Here is a 21,861-nt window from a genome sequence, read left to right as displayed (position 1 = left end):
TGCTACAAGCGCATAGAAAAAGAATACAGAGGCATCAGAGTGAGACTAAATGATGCTTTCAGGTACTGCTGAAGGAATTTGTTTGATTCCCAGAAGAAGAGCTTAGAAAGTAAGACAAGCTATGCATGCAGAGGCTGATGTATTACAGTCGGCTTATTGTGACCACAGTTGTTGTAATAAGGGCTTGGCCTCTGCCGTAAGGCTCTCTTTTATCACTGTGATATTGCCAGCACACTGTACTATCTATAGCTCTATGCATGTACACCTTTTGTTATGATGAAGCCTTTTGTTTCAGGGAGTTGCATCATTTACCTGCATGACGACTGTCAAAGCACATACGCAAACACACATTCAAAGGCGTCTCAGTACTTCTGCCATGTCACGTTATGCGGAAAGTGTTAATGGTCAGTGATGACAGCCACTCCTGCATTATGTTCTGCAGTTCTTTTAGTGTAAACAGGGAACTTTTCCATCAATGCAGGGAGTGTGATAATACTGGCAATGCACACACCTCTTTGGTTGGGACACAACAGGAATCTCAGCAACCGTTTCCACTCTTTCAAGCAGATACAGGTAAAAAAAAAAAAAAATACATCAGGGAAGCCAATTTCCACTTGGTTCAAACCCCTTAAAAACCTGTTTTGCTCTGCATTTTTATAATGTCTTGCCACCCCAGTGCAAATATGATCTTTGACACATCACCGTCCACTTTGTACTTGATGGGATGTCGCTGCAACACATGAGCTTTGATGTTGTTCTCCTTCGCTCTAGTCTTGGCAGTTGCTTGCCCTACACCCAAACGCTGAGGGTACAGGGACTCCATAAACTATTCCTTTGTTGATGAGCCCAAATAATTTGGTATTCTGTGGCATGCTTTGTGCTCTCTGTGGGGTGAAACCACCAAGAGTTCTGCAGCTGGATAAGCAGTATCAGTTGCTTTGTAGCAAAAACAAAAATCCAACAAAAACAAGTGCTTTCTGAAAGGAAAGATGATGGGTATAAAAACTTTGAGTTCTTTCTAGTTCGTAGAGTTGTCACAAGGGAAATAAACTCAGGAGCAAAAATGGGCTGAATTAATGATGTTTATTGGCTTGCTCAAGGTCAATATTGGAAACCAGACATGCCTGTAGAAACATATCCTGCCTACTAAAGTTCGTCTTTAAATAACACTACTAATATGTACCAGGAAATAAGTGGCAGTTTTGCTCAAATGAAAATATGACGAAGATGCTTCAGATACTCCAGATTTCTAAATACATCCAATCTAAAACCTTGCTGGAGATGTGAATAAAACCAAAGCCTCCGGTCTAATTTTATGTTCCATAGGTCTGGCACTTATGGACTGATGTAAGACAATCAATATGTCTGAACAAGAAGTTTCAAATCTTTGCAAACGACCTATTTTTGGCTCAATGCCGAACTCTGGGATTCTAACTGTCTTCTTGAGAAAATAATTATTTTGGCTCTTGCGACGGCTTAATCTACACTGCTGAAACACTGGAAGAAGCAACGTCTGGACCTTTAAAAACAATCTACAAAACAGTGCAGTTGTACATTTCTTGAAAAAGCTTAGTCAATACATTGTTGTGTGAGGTCTTTCACAAACTCTTCTCTGTCTCTTCTATAACTTAGTCATTCTATATTTCAGTGTACAAAGGTGCCTATTCTTAGAGCAAATGTGTCCCTGCAAAAGTGCAACAACATTAAGCTTTCATATTTTGCATATTTATTTTTGATTGATTCATCTGTACCTTATCACATTTCATAATAAAAATAGCACCTTCTCAGAAACTGTTGTAAGTTGCAGGTCAAGTCATGGTTACCCACAGAAAGATGCCAATTTACTGCAGAAAGCAGGCTTACTAACACTTAAAGAATCAGCTGGAAGCTGTATACCAGTGGCTGTAAACAGATAAAAATTTCTATAGACCTTCTAGACCTTCTACAAAAATATGTTCAATGATTTTATAGTATGTATTGTATGTAGTAGTCTCCAGCAGTGAGTCCATGGTGAAACCTGCATTTTTAAAAATAACCATATATCTATTTAGTTTAAAGTCTTACGAAATATAGTATGATAATTTGTATTCAATTTCAATTTAGATTAATATAGAAGATAGATTGGTGTGTGAATTAGGGTTTTGCTGAGTTATGAATGATAAATAAGTGTCTTCAGAGCCCCTCAAGTTCAGTTTCCAAAAACTCAACATTAAACAGTCAACAGAAGGAAAACAATGCAGTATTATAAAAAAAAGGATACACAATGTAAAGATATAGTACATGATATACAGTTCTTAACCACAGCTGTTCATGTTTATCATTGCACAGATAATTTTTCTATTAAAGTTTTAAAACACGAAGAGGTGAACCTATACATGTTTTATAAGTCTTTGTCCAATTCCAAACTAGCTAGCCTATGTAGCAAGCTAGCTAGCTAGCCACTAGCAGCTAACTGAATAGCTCGCTTATCATAAACTGAATTTCTAACCACCTCGTGTTGCCTAGTTATGTACTTGTGGGTAGCTAAACTGTAGGTTGTTAACTAGTTAGCTATCTACAGCTGATAAACAGCAGATCTTATTTCAAACAAATGTTGATAGCAGAAAAAAATAAGAAGCCTGATTAACCCCAGTCTGAAATCAAAGACTTGTCAAAAATAATTAAGACTTTTTAAAAGGAAATGTCTCACTTTTTTACTGTATAATCGATATTTGCAAAAGGACATTAACAAAAACAACAACCACACAAAGAACTATGTCAAAAAATATGAGTATGATGCAAAAATTTAACTGAATATTTCTGCAAGCCTGCCCTTCAGCATAGAAATAGAAACTTTTTCTAAGGGTTCTGCAAACCCACAGGTTGTGGCATGTACTGTAAATCTGTTGACCTTTCCATTTCCATTTTGATGGATGGATGTGTGTGAATGTTTAAGAGCCAACACATGAGCAGGAGGCACAAAGGACAACCTAGCTTTTTGCTTTCAGCAGCCAGGACCACTCTAAGAAAAATGAAAAAATTGAACAGGTTAGTTTGACCAAAAGTGAAAAAAACAACATCAGAATCACAGTCAGAGACCTAAAGGGGAATCTTTTGAGTCACAAGTGAAACAAGAAAGGAACTGCTGAATTGTGTGATCTGCTGCTCCACTTTTAGCTGCTGAAAAATTGAAGTTATGATTGCTTTCCACCTGCGGATGAAAAAGCCCTTTTCACTGAGGTGGCATCTCCTGACTCTCAATCACAACTAACAACTGTGGGCAGACTGCCACATCAGACAGCAAGGAAACTGATTTTTAAGGAAAGAAAGCTGCAAAATACAAGAGGGCCAGTGGTTTCATAAGTTAAAGCATATACCTAAATAACACACACAAAATCAAGGCTCCTAATAGAACCTAATATTTTCTGAGTAGGTCAAAGCTGATTAGTGAATTCGTCTGAGAGCCACAAATCACAGGCTGGCATGTGTGTAGGCAGTCGCATCCACGGTGCATAAATGAATATAAGCTAATTACAAGAGCAAATAATGCATAAATATTTGGTCACTCTACTTAATGTTGCATAACTAACTTTTAATTTGCATACTGATCTCTGCTTTGCAGTTAAACTGTAGACACAGAAACTGTGTTTTGGGGTTTGAAGCCTTGAGCAATTGACCCATTCACTAACAGTATTCTTCCCCTCATTCTTAATGCATTTCATCCATATTACATGGGATATTGTGAGTTGGAGTTAGTTTACTTTACAAATGGAAACCACTTACTAGCTCCTACGCCTCATTTTGACTGCATTAAAGGGCATTTATGGCTGGAAAGAATAGTTGCTCAAGGGCAGCCTCTGGAAGCAAACAGTGAGGTTATGGAATGCAGAACTGTTTATGCACACAGAAGCTTCTTCCAGTGCTGAGTTGTTCTAGCAAAATATAGCAGCTTGTAACTAATAACTGATCTAATTCATTGTCAGTGGCTGCAAATAAGCACAATGATATTTGAGTGTTTTGTTACAAAGGTAACATCACTTCCTGTCCGAAATGTGGGTAGAGGTTTTTAGATCACTCAAAACTAAAACCAAAGCCATCAGAGTAGTATTGACATATGGGGCATAACCTGTTCAGTTTTTCTATAAGCCGAAATAGAGCTAGCATCTAGCAGGAATCACGTGTTCGTGCATATTCCTGGTGGATTATTTTGGGACATGAAAGCTGTATTACTACTGGTTACGTTGTCATGGTAAATTGTAAACAGACTGGTTCTACTTTACTTGAGCACTCAAGGTGCTTTCATACACATTCACATAAGCACTTTTTCACCTAAGTGCTTTCTATCGAATATTCACACGCATTCACACCCCAACACCAACTTGGGGTTTATATTCTGGCATGCAGAATGGAGAATCAAGGGATTGAACCACCAACATTCCAATTAGCAGATGGCCAGCTGAGCTATAGAAGAACCCAAAGAAAAGGACTGCACGAGATTTAAAAAAAAAAAAATTGCTACATTAACTTTCCAGTTGTTAGACAAACTCACACCCATCTGTGTGGTGTTTTGCTTTAAAACCCTTCTTACAGTTCAGTTCATTTTTACTGAACTTACCACAACTTATTGCAAATCTGTTTTAGATCCCAACACTGACTTAGTGGTGCAAAGGCAGATGCTTAGATTCCCCACCACCAAAACACTATATGGTCATGACCAAAGGTCAAAAACTAGAACATGAATACTTTTTAGCAACAGGGCTGGGATACAGGAACTCACACTGCAATACTCAAAAAACAACTCAATATGTCCATGTCACTATCTGACAGGCTCAATATGTCCACTGTTGAGAACAGCTATCAATCACCAATGATAACAATCTGGTGCTGTCCATCACTGACTGACATTCAATGTCGAGTCTGGCCGACAATTAAAAGTGTAACACTCACCTTAGCACGTATCAAAGACTTTACGAGTCCTTCTGTGTTTATCCTAGCCCACAGACTCCAGATAAAAGACGAGTTAATAGCGACTGCAGTGTCACCAGGCAACGTTTCACCTCTGCTATCGTTTTTTTTGAAAAGCTGACGGGCCAAGAGTCGTTTACCAAACTTTATCATACCTTTAGACTCTAATGTCGATCATAATAAAATGAACATTATGCTTTAGCCAAAGAAAATATAAAACTTGGGGCTGACAATAATAATAAAGTCATTACGTTTATCAAGATGTCAAGTGGCAACATCTCCATTAATATATTTTCAGCTCAAATTCAATCCAGAATAGACATCACCTGTCACGTATTTACAGAACAGAGGTTTTTCACTCTATCTGCCAAAATAGACACTGACCTCCAGAGACAGAACATTATCAAATATGGATTATGATGAGTAAACCAGAGGCTCAATTTGATAACAAATAATGCAAATGTAGAAAAACCGACTTTAACTTTAAAGAACAATTTGACCCAATTCAAAGCTAAGAAAACTCTAAGACTGCCCACCATGACTGGTACATACAACCCACCTTATCTCACTGTACTATTTCGGTTTCTTAGTTCCTGTGTTTAATATGAAATTGTTTTATTCTCAGATTAAAGAAGACAACAAAATGATCCCATAAATTTCTCTACACCCTGGTTTTGTTTTCAATAAACTAACAAATCTAATCTAAGTTTGCTATAAACATTATGTTTGTTGAACTACTTTTACACTTAATTCCACCACCTAGGTGAACAGATATCCACCCTGATAACTATTAGATTTTTAAAAATTAAGGTCTTAATTCTCAGTGCTGCCTCAGTGTTTGTAAGCTAGTCTGCCAGTTATAGATCCAGATCTTTAAGGAGCCTGATTCTGAAAGCATATTAACAGCTTTGAATTGGGACCTGAACTGGATCCAACCTGGATCTGAGCGCATGATGTGCACCATGGACCTAAACCAAGGAGTTCTTCAAAAGTAATGGGTACAATTTTAAAATATAACTAATCAACAACTTAAGAGACGCAGTAGTTAAAGGGTGACTTTATAGCTGAGCACCTATGGCTTCTACAAGCTGAAGGAGCAACACTGCTTTAAACTTATATCTATTTGCAATAGTCGATGTCTGTAAACGCACACATGAGCTTCCTGAGTACAGAAAGGAGGAAATACCCAACGCGAGGGTCTCTTGGTAAATAAGAGAGGGGAACTGAAAAGAAAAAAATTAGACCCAGTGGCACGGACCAATAAAACATATAAATAAATGCAAAAACACCTTTAAATTCAAGAGTTATGGTGCGGTTCAATGGGTTTCAGAATTTTCAGTGTTTAATTTTTAATCCATTACTAGTAGTAATAATCAATAACATTGCCACATTGCATTGCCAAACAGTACTTCAGTAAAAATGACAGATAGCAAAGACAAGTTCATTTGCTGCTTCTGCACCGCCAAGGGAAAGTTCACTATTCACCCGTCCAGGTGCAGATGTTACAGCGTTTTCAGCAATTATGAGTAACCAGTAAGCGCTATGTAGAGTTGTTTGTTTGTTTTTATTTTATACAAAAAGCCACGAATGAAATGTCTGTGTTACTCTCTGATCGCAGGGACTGAAGTAGGAATGTGACTCACAGTGTTACTAATGATTTTTTTTTTTTTACTTTAAAGGAGTAAAGATGTTAGCAGCACTGTGTGTAGGCTGGGTGTTTATATAACTGTGAACCAGTCCGCAGAGCAAACCTGCAGAGTGCTTCTGATACAAAATCTGAAATCCAGGACATCCGCCATTTAGAAGTAACTTGTAAATGTAGGCTTTTCACAACATACTTTAGTTCTCATAACACAAAATTAAAAGGATGCCATATTGTTTGATGGGAATTAAAATTATCACCCCACACAATGCTAAATTCAAAGACACCCCAAAAATCAAAATGAAAAAAAAAAATGCGGCTGGCTAGTGCATTTTGACAAAATTTCATTTCAGCAACTCAAAAAGGTACTTTTGAGTTTGTATGGCCCCACCTGCATGTCTGACAATGACAAATTGTGTCCTGGGGGATCTCCCCTCAGATCTGGACCAGGGCATCACTAAGTTCCTGGACTATCTGAGGCTGAACCTGGTGGCATCAGGTGGATTGAAACATACTGTCCTAGAAGTGCTCTATTGAACTTAGGATAGGTAAAAGTAGGGGCAGTCAATAGCATCAATTCCTTTATCCTCCAGGAACTGCCTGCGTACTCTCGCCACATGTGGCCGGGCATTGTCGGCTACATGTGGTGGCTCATTGCCCTCAGTCACACAGGCTGGTTGCAAGGGAAAGATGTGTATCCCCTTAACAGGTTGCTGAAGGTTCCTGCAGTTGCTATGAAATCAGCTGGTAAAGCTCTATTCACGCATCAGTTACCCCTGATAACCACCAGGTGTTAGGGGAAAAGTGTGCATTTCATTTAATGAAGTAACTGATAATTGATCTCTGGGCCGGGTAGCTATGGAGCACGTTATGAGGCACTCTATCCTGGAAATATGGAAATGACCGATACCAACCACTGTTTCATACAAGAAAAGATCAGCAAACAGCATTGGATATTTAAGACAGAAGAAGAATTTGAGTTTGAAACAGTATTCCAACCGCAGCAAACCAGATACGTAACGCTTGCAATGACATAAAATTCAATTTCTTTATTGTCCCACAAGGGGAAATTAGTTGTGGGACAGAACTGGTCTCTCAGCAGCCTTCCTGTTACCATTAAAAAAGGCGCACAGCATTACGCAGTATCCAAAACCCAGATGTATACCTAAGTACTGCAATAAAGCACAGCAATGAGGAAGTCAACATTCCAGTCAACCAGCCTTCCACTGCTGGTTCTACTAAGCCAGGGGTGTCCAACTCCAGTCCTCAAGGGCCGGTGTCCTGCAGGTTTTAGATGTGTCCATGATCCAACACAGCTGATTTAAATGGCTGTGTTGGAAAACAACATGTCTTGAAGTTCTACAGAGGCCTGGAAATGAACTAATCATTTGATTCAGTTGTGTTGACCCACAGTGAGATCTAAAACCTGCAGGACAGCAGCTCTTGAGGCCTAAAGTTCGACACCACTGTACTAAGCTATCCATTTTCATCAAATTTGTTCAGAGTATTCACATTGTAAAACATAATGCTCAGCCAATTCTGGTTACAAGAGCTTAGTATTTTAATTAAAAATTAATTATTAATTTGTTCTAGGAAATATCACTCCAATCAGTCGCAGCAGATAGCTGCCCCTCCCTGAGCCTGGTTCTGCTGCAGGTTTCTTCATGTTAAAAGGGAGTTTTTCTGTCAAGTGCAGTTTGGGTGAATTAAGTAATCAACATGTATTCTAAGCGAAGCAGCAATTAAAATGGATTGTGAATTGTGAAAGAGGACAGACACCTTGCCATTGGGGAACTTAATCGGTCCTCCAGCCAGACCTTGCTACACCGTGTTAACAGAGACAATTTCAATATAAGGTTGTCTTTCAACTCATGTATGTACAGTGGCTTGCAAAAGTATTCGGCCCCCTTGAACTTTCCCACATTTTGTCACATTACAGCCACAAATATGAATCAATTTTATTGGAATTCCACGTGAAAGACCAACACAAAGTGGTGTAAACATAAGAAGTGGAACGAAAATCATACATGATTCCAAACATTTTTTACAAATAAATAACTGCAAAGAGTACACCTGTGTGTAATCTAATGTCAGTACAAGTACAGCTGCCCTGTGACGGCCTCAGAGGTTGTCTAAGACAATATTGGGAGCAACAACACCATGAAGTCCAAAGAACACACCAGGCAGATCAGGGATAAAGTTATTGAGAAATTTAAAGCAGGCTTAGGCTACAAAAAGATTTCCCAAGCCTTGAACATCCCACGGAGCACTGTTCAAGCCATCATTCAGAAATGGAAGGAGTATGGCACAACTGTAAACCTACCAAGACAAGGCCGTCCACCTAAACTCACAGGCCGAACAAGGAGAGCGCTGATCAGAAATGCAGCCAAGAGGCCCATGGTGACTCAGGACGAGCTGCAGAGATCTACAGCTCAGGTGGGGGAATCTGTCCATAGGACAACTATTAGTGCACAAAGTTGGCCTTTATGGAAGAGTGGCAAGAAGAAAGCCATTGTTAACAGAAAACCAGAAGAAATCCCATTTGCAGTTTGCCACAAGCCATGTGGGGGACACAGCAAACATGTGGAAGAAGGTGCTCTGGTCAGATGAGACCAAAATGGAACTTTTTGCCCAAAATGCAAAACGCTATGTGTGGAAAACTAACACTGCACATCACTCTGAACACACCGTCCCCACTGTCAGATATGGTGGTGGCAGCATCATGCTCTGGGGGTGCTTCTCTTCAGCAGGGACAGGGAAGCTGGTCAGAGTTGATGGGAAGATGGATGGAGCCAAATACAGGGCGATCTTGGAAGAAAACCTCTTGGAGTCTGCAAAAGACTTGAGACTGGGGCGGAGGTTCACCTTCCAGCAGGACAACGACCCTAAACATAAAGCCAGGGCAACAATGGAGTAGTTTAAAACAAAACATATCCATGTGTTAGAACGGCCCAGTCAAAGTCCAGATCTAAATCCAATCTAGAATCTGTGGCAAGATCTGAACACTGCTGTTCACAAACGCTGTCCGTCTAATCTGACTGAGCTGGAGCTGTTTTGCAAAGAAGAATGGGCAAAGATTTCAGTCTCTAGATGTGCAAAGCTGGTAGAGACATACTCTAAAAGACTGGCAGCTGTAATTGCAGCAAAAGGTGGTTCTACAAAGTATTGACTCAGCGAGCTGAATAATTACGCACACCCCACTTTTCAGTTATTTATTTGTAAAAAATGTTTGGAATCATGTATGATTTTCGTTCCACTTCTCACGTGTGCACCACTTTGTGTTGGTCTTTCACGTGGAATTCCAATAAAATTGATTCATGTTTGTGGCTGTAATGTGACAAAATGTGGAAAAGTTCAAGGGGGTCGAATACTTTTGCAACTGTATGTAGTTTTACTTAATATAAAACTATTCAACAATATAAGACACAATATATAATATATAATACGATTATATCACCGATTATCTTTATGACATCTTGCGAAGAGAAAATGAAGTGTAATAAAAAAAATTGAAAATTCCCTTTAGAGTGAAGATTTTAAGAAACTTCATTTCTCTCTTTAGAAAGCATTGGAGATTTTGTCTTTTGTGCCATCTTGGGTGCAGCGTGTAATGGTAAATACAATTATTGTTGTTGTCAAATGAATTTGCAAATGTACCATTTTACAAAAAATCTAAAGAATAAAATAAAATAAACAAATAAATTGGTGACTGTTTGGTGACTGCATTGCATTTTCTTCTATATTCTGCCACATTTTGAAACTTGTGTTGAGTAAATTGTTGCTCAGCGTTTGAGGGTGTTGCACAGTTGCACAAGTCACCTGATATGAGGCAACCTTTCTGCAAACAGTTGCAGTTTGACTTGGACAGACTACAATCACAGATTGTTGAAGGTTTTCAAATAATTGCTGTCTAATTTGCTGTCTAAATACAGACTCTTGCAAGCAGTCTGAATAAGTCTTTATCAATCAGCACAACTGGCTGCTAGCTGGTGGTATTTGGGGTTATTACCCTATAGAACAGGCAGATTGCACATGTAAGTTGATTGCAAATTTCTCTCCATGTAGACGGCCACAGATACGTGATTTGTTAGAAGCTGACGCCAAAAAAGGTCTGAGGTGATACTTTCTAAGGTGTAACTGATATGTATGGCAGAAAGAAAGTGACACATTTTGGAATGAGCTTTGACAGGCTGACACATTTTCAGAGTACTCTGCAGTGTAGACACCCACATGGTGCCACACAAACTCATGCACAAAGAATATATGCATATTAAACAACAGCAAGTCTGAAAGACTGGCATGTATGTTAAACAGCAGCTACCTATACGGAACAGATATAAACATACAAAGACAAAAAACAGTTGACAGACACAAACACGAAACGACATTTCACACATGCATACGCAGACTAGGAATCAAACACCTACACACAATCCTGAGCTACTGACAAATAAGCATTAATATTCAACAGCACCCCTGAGCTACCTGTCAATCAACCTGTCTGCCTGACCAGTCCCTGTTTTGAATATATTTGAGTAATTAGAACTCCCATGAAGTCTCCCACTTGAAGAAAAGAAAAGCTCAAACCACTCATGGACTAATCAACACAAACACTTATTCCACGCCAAAAACACTCCGGCTACCAGCAAAGAGTTGCAGCACATTCAGTCTGTACCTTCATGTAAAACCAAATCAAAGCTATAATAAAAAATACAATTCATGCCCAGTGGTGCAAACTGTGTTCTTTTGTGCGTAAAATGACGAACTAAATAAAACAGCTCAGTGGTTCCTTTTATTTATTTCAACAATGTACTCCTTTGGTTTCCAAAAAAAAAAAAAACAGTAGTGAGATTTGAGTTTAAGATTAGAGAAAAACAATAACAAAAGCTGCAGGTTAAAAATATGTGATGCGTGTATACCCTGATGAAATCATTTAGCCCCATGAATAGCGTTCACACCAAAATAAATGTACAACAATGTTAGCCCACATTGACTATAGTCTGTGTTACTCATACTTAACAGTTTTATCCAAACTCTTTTGTATCCGGTGCTTTCTAAAGACAATATGGCACAGGTGCAAGATTCCAAATTTTCCTTATGCGAATTGGATGTGTAACGTGTATATATATATATATATATATATATATATATATTAGTATATGTGAGGGGGCAAACTCCTCAAGATAGGTGGTGAGCATGGTGGCCATTTAGAAGTCGGCCATCTTGGATACAACTTTTGTTTTTTTCAATAGGAGGAGGGCCATGTGACACATCAAACTTATTGGTAATGTCACAAGAAAAACAATCGTGTGCTTGGTTTCAACGTAACTTTATTCTTTCATGAGTTATTTACAAGTTTCTCTTTGTTCACAGCCATTGAAATGTCGAAGAGGTTAACACGTGCAGTCCTGCAAACCTGAAGCTGATTCTGGGTAATCAGGTTGAGGATTTAAGATCCATGCTGCCAGTTTATCAATGAGCTCACGTCGGTATTAGCTCAAAGTTTCCACGCCACCCATGCCCTGCTCTAGTAACGCTGTGCTACGAATTATTCTGTTTTCTTAAATAAACCCTGTAAAACATACTTGCCGTCTCTGTTGTGGTTCTCTGCGTTTGAGTCCAGTTTTGCTATCGGCTTGCGGCTGCTGTGACGGTAGCGCTGCACAATGAGCCTAGGCGCATTTTTTGCCAAATTCAGTGATCTGATTGGACAGATGTTTATTTGCATGGGTGGAAAAATCACAAAATCAAGCTTGATCCAAAAAAATAAATGCTGCAAAAATAACAGCAGTGACGTCTCCTGCTAAGACGTAGTGCTACAATTTTACAGTGAACCACATTATTCACACAACTTGATTTATTGAACATTTTCTTCATGCAAGTCCAGAAGATTGTAAAAAGTACATTAATGGGTTTCTAGTATAAAGAGATATTTGCTTCAATATAGCAAATCTTTACTCCCTGGAAACATCACTGAATACAGTATAAACATTGCACCAACACAAGCTAGCATGTTTCCATGACCTTCTCAACACTGTTCCCTAACATTCCTTACTAGGTTTACCCTCAAAATGAAGCAACATGATTGCTACATGTGTTAGCATATGTCATCTATAGCACTGAGACACTGAGAGTAACTTTATAAGACTGAGACTGAGTACCGCAGTCTTCATGTAAAACATTTTTAAAATAAAAGCATGCGAGACAGTTAAAACTGTTTTACCACAGGATGTCTGTTTTCAGGATCATTCTGAGCAAGCTGGATATTCTGGGGGGCTATAAGTAGAGAATTGGAGGGGGTCAAATTGTTATTGTTGCCTGGAGTTAACGACAAACTGAATTTGGAATGCAAATTCCAGTTTCTGCTGTGAGACAGTGCTCCAGCTTTCTTCGCCCACCATCAACCCCAAGTACCTCCCACCAGCTGTAAGGCAATTCATTAATGTTTCTTTTCATTCTTTTAAAAAGCATTCATCTCAGAGTGCCACCCAGCAGTTTTGTTATCACAGCGTAAATGGAAAGATATTTTGTGGTAGCAGATGAAGCTTTCCTCAAAAGCTGTGAGGAGGAATACTAATGCCTCCATGCAACGTGGACTATAAAAATATCACTCACTATCCAATATAAAACAAATTACAGTTGCAACAGTTATTTCAAATTATAATCATTCATTAATTTATTATTTAATAAAAATATAATGAACATTTCTGTAAGATGAATTCAGTTAGCAGCAAAGTGATTATCAAAATGAATCCTGACCTTTAGAATCTGTAAACATGTTCAGCACAGATTGAATTCCTGAAGCATACAAATCCTCACTCATAATGGCAGAAAGTGTCAGCAAGGTATGACACAGCTAACAGACAGCTGTATTGACTCAACTCACTTTATAGCACTTTTTTGAAAGGCTTGAACATTGACCTGCCAAATTGATATTTAGAGTAGAAAAGCAGGTGCTTATCTGGCAAAAAGCAGCAGATCAGACAAACTTGACAGACGTAAACAAAACCGTCTGCATTTGGCTTTCAGCTGCTGTTCATTTTCTCAGCTTCTGCCTCGCTGTCAGGAGGTAAACTGCGAAAAACCAGGTAAGCTCCCACGAGCTCCTAAAACAAACACACGTGTCTCAGCAGCCCACTGCCTAATTAGCGCAGACATAATGAGACTTAATTAGGCTCTTCAAGTTTTCAGGTAGGAAACAAGCGAAAGGTATGAAAAATTAGGGAAAAATAAAATCCAAAGTGCCTCTGCGAGAGATGAATACAGAAACTACTGTAGGCAGGTATTTGACAAAGACAGATGTAGTCTGTAGCAGTTACTGAAATCAAAAGTTCAGAAATAAAAGAAAGTCATTTCCTTTCACTGGCCTTGGGTTCAAATAAAGCACTGTAGCATGAACACCGACTTTGCTCTGCTGTCAGAGAAATTGGTCCTGACAAAGTCTGCAAAGAAAATATGCCTAATGAAGGACCTTTAACAGTGATGAGAGCAAAATGAAATCACTCGTCTCGCACACCTTAATCATCATAATATGCTCGGCTGATTTTGATTGGGAAGAGACTCCCATAGAGGAAACTGTTCTCTTAAACTGGATGCCTCTTTGTTATACCGGAATTCATAAAGAAATCTATCTTCCCTTTACCTTTTTTTCTCCCACCGCTTCTTTTCCAGCTTCAAAATGATTTGAAATGTTCACACATTCACTCTGGACTCGGTTAATGTTGCAAATACGACATAAAATCAGCCTGCTAATTGATTAGGAGAAGAAAGTCATACATTTCTCTCACTTTCTTCCAGTCGACTTCAGAAACGTCTAACATACCCTGCTGCTCTGCTGTGTTTCTAATCGCACTCCCTAACTCGGTCTAACTCTCACCATGTAGACAAATGCACATCCGAAGTTAGTGCCTAAAACACTTGGAGCGCCCTGCCACGAGCATTCAAACACAGATGCGTGCGTATTTGTTTTCTGGTTTATAATTAACTAGAACATTATGTATCACTGTGTGTAACAGCCGACAAGCCTTTTACACTTTGCTTCTGTGCTGCTGAGATATTTTTGGGTTGCTGGGATGTTTGTGCCTGGGGCATTATCTAGACTAAGTCTGAATCAAAAACCTCTGCAGCTCATGACAACCAAAAGACTCTCCAAACAGTGTCACCCTATTTAAAAGGACTGTTAGAGTGTGAGTCCTAAAACTGGACGGGATAAGTGTTGGTAACTAATGTTGCAGTTCAGCTTCTTTACTTATGTCAGCTACAATGCAGAAATGAGATGTCTCCATATTGGCTTTGCGCCATTTGGTTGTTAGTTTACAGAGAAATTAAACCCCTGTTGGGTGGGTTGCAGTGACATTTTGCCACCTTTGACAGGCAGAGATTTAAGACCACGTTTCTCCACACCAGTAGAGCACTTTGCTCTTAGACCGCTGGCTTATATATTTAACTCCTTAAGATCTACTGTCTCATATTTGATTCAGTACATACGTTTTTTGTGGTTTCTTTCTTTCTTTTTCTTTTCTTTTTTTTTGTGGTTCTGAGAATTCACCACCAAAACTATGATTTTTTTTTTTTTCCTTAAATGGATTTGCCAGGCAATTTGAATTTTCAAGTTTATTTTATGGTTCAGGGCAGACAGAGCTTTCAGCTTCTAGGCACCAGCTCTCAGGCTGGATTTAGGAGACACTATGCTTTTTAAAAAGTAAAGTTTTCAGCCTAACCTTAAAAGTAAAGATATAGTTAGAGCTGGTGACCCCTTGGTTTCACTGCAATAGCCTAACCCAGCGGTCCCAACCTTTTGTGCGCCATGGACCGGTTTATGTCCGACAATATTTTAAGGTGTCGCGGATAAATACAAAATAAAACCAGTACTACTACCAAAATAAAGAGAAGATTTATTCATAACAAACGGGAAAAGACTCAGGGAAACCGAGTTAACGATAAAAAAATAATGATAAAAATGGATAAAAATCCTGAAAACCATAAATTTCACACGGGGGTTGGGGACCGTTGGCCTAGGCTGCTGGGGGCTTCCATGAGTGTTTCTTTTTTACTCACCTCTTTTCATTCTCTGTGTGTTTATACACACATATTGCATTTTAGAATCAGGTATTATTCATCTATAACTCTTTTCTTCACAATGTGTTTTTTGTCCCTGCCCGAGCCTACGTCTGCTGGAGGTTTCTTCCTGTTAAAAGGGGCTTTTTCCTTCCCACTGTCACCAAGTGCTTGCTCATGATAATCTGATTGTTGGGGTTTCTCTTGTTTTCTCTGTATTATTGTAGGATCCTTACCTTACAATATAAAGCGCCCTGAGGCCGCTGATGTTGTGATTTGGCGCTGCTACGCCATGACAATAATTACAAATATCATAAGTCAATATAAGTCAAACAAGTCAAATTGGTTTATACTCATATAAACAAATAGCTGTTTTCTAGTGCAGACTGATGTACAACATACCATGTAAGAACTGGATAAAGATTGATTTACTGCACTAACTTTGGTCTGCTTGCAGTAATGATGCACTAATCTCAGGTAAATGCACATCAAGACTTGTAACAGTAGATCACAGTAAGTGGAGCTAAATTCGTTAGCTTGCTTTAGAAGACATATTCTCCACTTTCCCTCTTCCTTTTCACTTATGTTGCAGCAGTTTGGCACAGGATGGCTTCCACCCAGCACCTTGCAAAACCAGCTTATCCTGGATTTGTCATCCTCTGCGGCTCTGTCTCTCAACTTCCTCTTTTCTTCTCTATCCATCTCCTTCTTTCCCCAAGTGAAATTTTTAATACATCTTTTCGTAAAGCCTCCCAACCCACACTTTCCCTTTCCTTAATAGCAAATGTCCATGCTCAGGTTCCTTTCTTCCTTCTTCCCACTTCGTTTAGATTCCTGCTCCCCCAGGTACTGCTCTGTCATGACCTATGTGATTTCTGTGCAGCTTCACCTGACAATTACTGTTGAACCTTGTGCTCATTTTTGAAACAGCTATGTCTCAAGATGAGACTTTCCTTTTTTCTTTATCCTTCTCTTACTGTAATCCATTCAGGATCTTCCCTGTGTAGGCTAGCCACAGCTAATATGAAATATATTTCTCTGCTTCTGAGAAGTCTGGCTTAGGTTTGGATAGCTTCGGGTCCATGGGAGCTCTATCTCGTTCTCCTTTCCTTCTTGTCACAAATCTCAGAAAAGATTTAGATTAGTGGGCAGCCAAGCACAGCAAGTCTGACTCGTCCACTTTAAGGCGAGGCCTGTGCCGGTCTTCTCTTTCATTCCCAGGAGATATCTTAAACATTGTCCTAACTCTGTTTTTCCAAAACTTTTAAAAAAGGACTCCCTCATCACTGCAGTAAAAACATCTAAACTGATACTACAGGTGTGTCTTAAAGGCCTCCATTGCATTGATTATGATAAACACAAAGTGGCAAAAACATTTTTTCCATGTCTTTGTTCTCACATAAATCAGTTCTCATAGATGCATTAGGAATTCATAATGTAAGTTTTTCTTATAATCAAGGACCTTTACGGCTTTACAGTTAGCTGTTACACTTTTTTAAATTGTTATCAAGCAGTGCCCTACGATTTTCATTCTATATATCATGACTATAGCAGGGGTGTCCAACTCCAGGCCTCAAGGGCCGCTGTCCTGCAGGGTTTTGATGTCACCCTGGGTCAGCACACCTGAATCAAATGATTAGTTCATTACCAGGCCTCTGGAGAACTTAAGACATGTTGAGGAGGTAATTTAGCCATTTAAGTCAAGTATTTAAATCAGCTGTGCTGGATCAAGGACACATGTAAAACCTGCAGGACACCGGCCCTTCGGGCTGGAGTTGGGCACCCCTGGCCTTTAGGAATCGCTGGTTTAGACTGGCCAGAACACACATGTTGTTGACTTGACTGAAATGCATCTACAAACATAATATTGTAGATGCATTTGAGCTAATACGATGATGAAACTTAGTGAACTGCATTAAAACTTTAATGTGAACTTCCTTAATTAACTCAATTAAACTTGTTCAATGTGAACCTTTGTAATTACAAATATAAATATTGTGCATTCAGTAATGAGATTTTTATTTATATATTTACAAAGACAGTATGGTATATAAATTACCTATGACAATGTGATATGCTATATAACACAGTCATAAAGAAACATGGCCCACCAATATTCATGGTTAATTTCAACAGCTAGTCACTACGTTTGCATTTATGTAGTTTACAGCTTGACTAAAGACTTGGATCTAACCATAGACTCCAAGATGAATACCTTCCAGGTCAGTTCCTTAAACCTGTATTGTTTTTCATCGCCACCATGATTTAAAAAAGCCTTTTGGGTAAAAAAAAAAAAAGTGATCTGTGGCTGCAATATCAAGTTCATTTTGTAAATTACGCTCCTTATTAGAGTCAAAAAGGAGGTTAGACCCCAGTATGCCTCCTGATTGGCAAGTAGTTATCCAATAATATAGAGCAGTGTCCCTCAGTTTCAAAGCCAGATTCGCCCAGTGCTCATGACATCTGATTTCAGAAAGATAATATGGTGGTGGTAGCAACCCTAACCCCAACCTTAAATCTTTTGGGGACAAAAGAAAACATGACCTTTGTTAGGGAAAAAATATGAATAGTTTTTGACATTAGTTAGAGTGATTATTTCACACTGCTCCCGGGCACTGGATTGGCTGTCCACTACTTCACTGAGTGAATGATTAAATGCAGAGAGTAATTTCAGTTCAATTTTATTTATATAGCACAAAATCACAACAACAGTCGCCTCAAGGTGCTTTATATTGTAAGGCAGACCCTACAATAATTCATACAGAGGAAAAACCCAACAGTCATATGACCCCCTATGAGCAACCACTTTGGCAACAGTGGGAAGGAAAAACTCCCTTTTAACAGGAAGAAACCTCCAGTGGAATCAGGCACAGGGAGGGGCGGGGCCATCTGCCATGACAAGTTGGGGTGAGAGAAGGAAGACAGGATAACAGACATGAAAGACAATCCTCCCCCTACAGGGGATTAATAAAGTATACAAAAACAATTAGATCGCCTTGATCCTTGGGAATAAGAATAAGGGTTGGTTGGTTCTGGACGTAGAAAATTTAGACCTCAGAGGGTTTAATGCAGAGCTGCCACTGAAATCTTCCACATTCCACATTGCCATTATAGTTGTTGCAAATGTAAAGATACTGATGCAGTCTAGTGGCTTAACATGCACTCAGTCGTGTTGTTCAATAGACTTCAAACATGAATTCATCCTCAAACAACTTACGTGAAATCCTTTCCTCCAGGGTATCCGTACGTGCTGTTCCAATCCTGTCTGTCTGAATATTAGAACAGCCTCGAAAGAAATTCTAATTTGAAAGTGTGCAGCATGTAATGCCCTAATAAACCATTCAATCCTCAGCCAAACATGATAGCTTGACCAAACAATAGGACTGAAATCCTGTTAGAGCATGTCGTGTTCTTCCAATAAGTCCCACTAGGCTCTAAAACTTCTGCTTAAGCCAAAGTGTTATCTTTCCTTATTCATAGGCCACTGTGCAAGCTCTTTTAAAGTTTTTTCTGAGCACTGTGTGATAATGCAGCAGCATTTTGTTGAGGCTCTGAAATTGTTAAGAAAGTAGAGGCTGACAGCTTGATGAATAGTCACTGTGTATCTCTGCGGTTTGGCCATGATGAGGGAGTTTTCTAAAGGCTGCTGTTTTTTAGATGCAGCCCACCTCAGCTCGTATGTTCAGGAGGAGAAAGTGTGCGTCTCATAATCAAAAGCTGGGGAGTAAATTAGATTCTCATCTTGGTAGCTGTCGCCTTACTTCATCCACTCCGCCTTTGTTTTGTCGGGAACTGGAGTTTGATTATTGTGATTACTGAGTAGTGCATTTGTCAGAGAATGGCACAAAGGGTGGAGAAGAGAGGAAAAAACGACGGATTAAAAAAGCAAACGTGTGCACGTGTGTGTTGGTGCTTTCTTTCTTCCATCTGTGTGTGTGTGTGTGTTTCGCTGCATACATGAAAATGTGTGTAAAATTAGCGTGTGCGGATAATGCATTGCTACTCATCCTGTTCTGGTGTCATCCCTCACTCTCTGGGATTAGTAGCACTGTTACACTGTGATAAAGAAGTACAACAGCACTAGTCAACAAAATGAACTGAAAATTATGATAGTTTTTTTTCAATGTGGACTTAACTGAGAGTTGAAATGATTAAATGAATTGTTTCCAAATTAGTTCAGAAAGTTCTCCTCTAACACTGAGACCTTTTTATTTTCTGCTCTCGTGTGTATAGCACTGTGTAAATGTGTTCTATGCAGTTTATATATATATATATATATATATATATATATATATATATATATATATATATATATATAGCACTAGCTAACCGCAGCTTTAAAGTATCTAACTATCAGCAAATGTCAACAAACAGGTGGCTCGAAACACAACACAAACTCCACAAAGGCAAAAAACAAAACTGAATGTGGCTTCAGAAAGCATTTGTAAAGTAGCTGCTGGCGTCAGGCAATTTCCCCACATTAGTAGGTAAACTAACATTACCTGACTTTAGCCATAAAAAGATGAATTTTATTAGTTAAAACTACGTCATCAAACCAGAACAGCCCCAACATAAGGTTGGTCATAAAATTACAGCCAAGCTACGTCCTGAGATTGAGTCAAGGAGGCCATATACGTGAGAAGGAAAAGAGGGCGGGACTAAGGGTACATCTTTCACCATCTTACAATGCTGTAATTGCAGCCATTCCCAAACTCTCTGTGAATGGTAATGATGGCCATTGATCAGTGGGCTTTGATCAGTGGTTGTTGATCAATGGTCATGACAATTTGCATATTAATGATCAATGAACTGACCTCCCAGCCCATTTTTCATTCAGTAGGCTGGTTTCAGTCATTGTACAAATGTACTGTTAATAAGATTGGGGAAACCTGCAGTCAGCTGAGACTGAAGAAGTCACTTGGATGAGCGTCGAAATGTTTCTCCTACTAAAAACGCTTCGTCCAGATGAACAGAATCAACCTTTTGAGAACATCTCAGATGTTTTTCTATAAGCTACTGTTAGCTAACACTAGCCTACTACTGCAAATTATCGTACATAGAAAACTGTCCATAGTATTTTGAGTGGATAGCCCAACTGGGGCTGGTCTTCTACCTTAGCCAGCCATAAATTTCCTGATCACAACCGCTTAGGCTGTTGCTCGCTTGTCCACAGAATGTAAGCAGGTGGAGATCTTGTGTTTAATTGTGAGCATCAGAAAGTTACTGCAGTTCACTTTACAGCTGTAGGTGACCATGATTTCATAGAAAATAGATTTAGCATCTATTTAATTCTGCAATATTATAAAAGTAATAGCAAATAACAGTATCATCCAAACATTAAGAAAACATTTTACAGTATGACACACACGGTGCAGTTTGCATTAATTGTACATGATCTGTTCTATTATTTATTTAAATAAAGCTGAACACGAATGACTGAATAAACGTTCTACATTAAGTGTAAATGATAACTTGGGGTGCAGTTAATCATTAGTATTTTATATATAACCTGGTAAAAACTCTCGAGATTTAAAAAACAGTGTCCTTATAAGAATAGTTTACTGATACTTTGAAGATTTTACAACCTTAACTTAGAATATTGCTGTCCAAAGTACTTCTTTTGTCAGTCAAAAATTCAACATTGAATGTACCATTTATTAAAATGCTGCAAATTTCATATTTATATTTTTGGAACCAGTAGAAGTTTTTATTTTCCTGACAGATTTAATTATTAAACAACTATTATCGATTTTTTTTTTATGTATAATATTTTATTTTATCTGCAGTTTTTCTGCCTGGACCAACAGATGATTTGTATTGCTTAGTTCTTCTTGGACCGAGTATTTTTGATACTACAGTTACTGCTCAGATCCACTGAAACTCAATTTGCCGTATGGCTGAGGATGGTGCAAGTGCCCTGTTGTTCATCAAGAAAATATAAATGGAAGGCTACATAGGATGCTGCCACAGAACTCAGAAGCAGTGATTGGTGGAGTGTCTGGAAATAGCTACAACACAGAGCAAACTATTTTCAGCCAGTAGGCTGATGCACTTGTCAGAGCTTTCAGCTTCAGTCCTTATTGTGCTGATCAAATACCTTTAGTTCTTTTTCCCGTGTCCTTGAATTGGACTCACCAATAGAAGCTATGAATACAGACATGCTGTTCCTGTCTGTCAGAGAATGTTTACAGGTTTGTAACCACTATTTACCAGAATGT

General features: G+C 38.9%; 1 protein-coding gene across 2 annotated transcripts in view; it reads right to left on the bottom strand.

Annotated features, from left to right (window-relative positions):
• Positions 1–21,861, bottom strand: part of rab26 (RAB26, member RAS oncogene family) — a 112,723-nt gene that overhangs the window by 64,809 nt on the left and 26,053 nt on the right. The window lies entirely within an intron of this gene.

This window comes from Aulonocara sp. 'chitande type north' Nkhata Bay, linkage group LG8, assembly GCF_057382095.1.
Source record: "Aulonocara sp. 'chitande type north' Nkhata Bay isolate Kocher_YH1m ecotype deep benthic linkage group LG8, A_spYH_male_GT1.1, whole genome shotgun sequence".
In the NCBI taxonomy this organism is placed as follows: Eukaryota; Metazoa; Chordata; class Actinopteri; order Cichliformes; family Cichlidae; genus Aulonocara; species Aulonocara sp. 'chitande type north' Nkhata Bay.
This window is presented reverse-complemented; position numbering and strand designations above follow the sequence as displayed.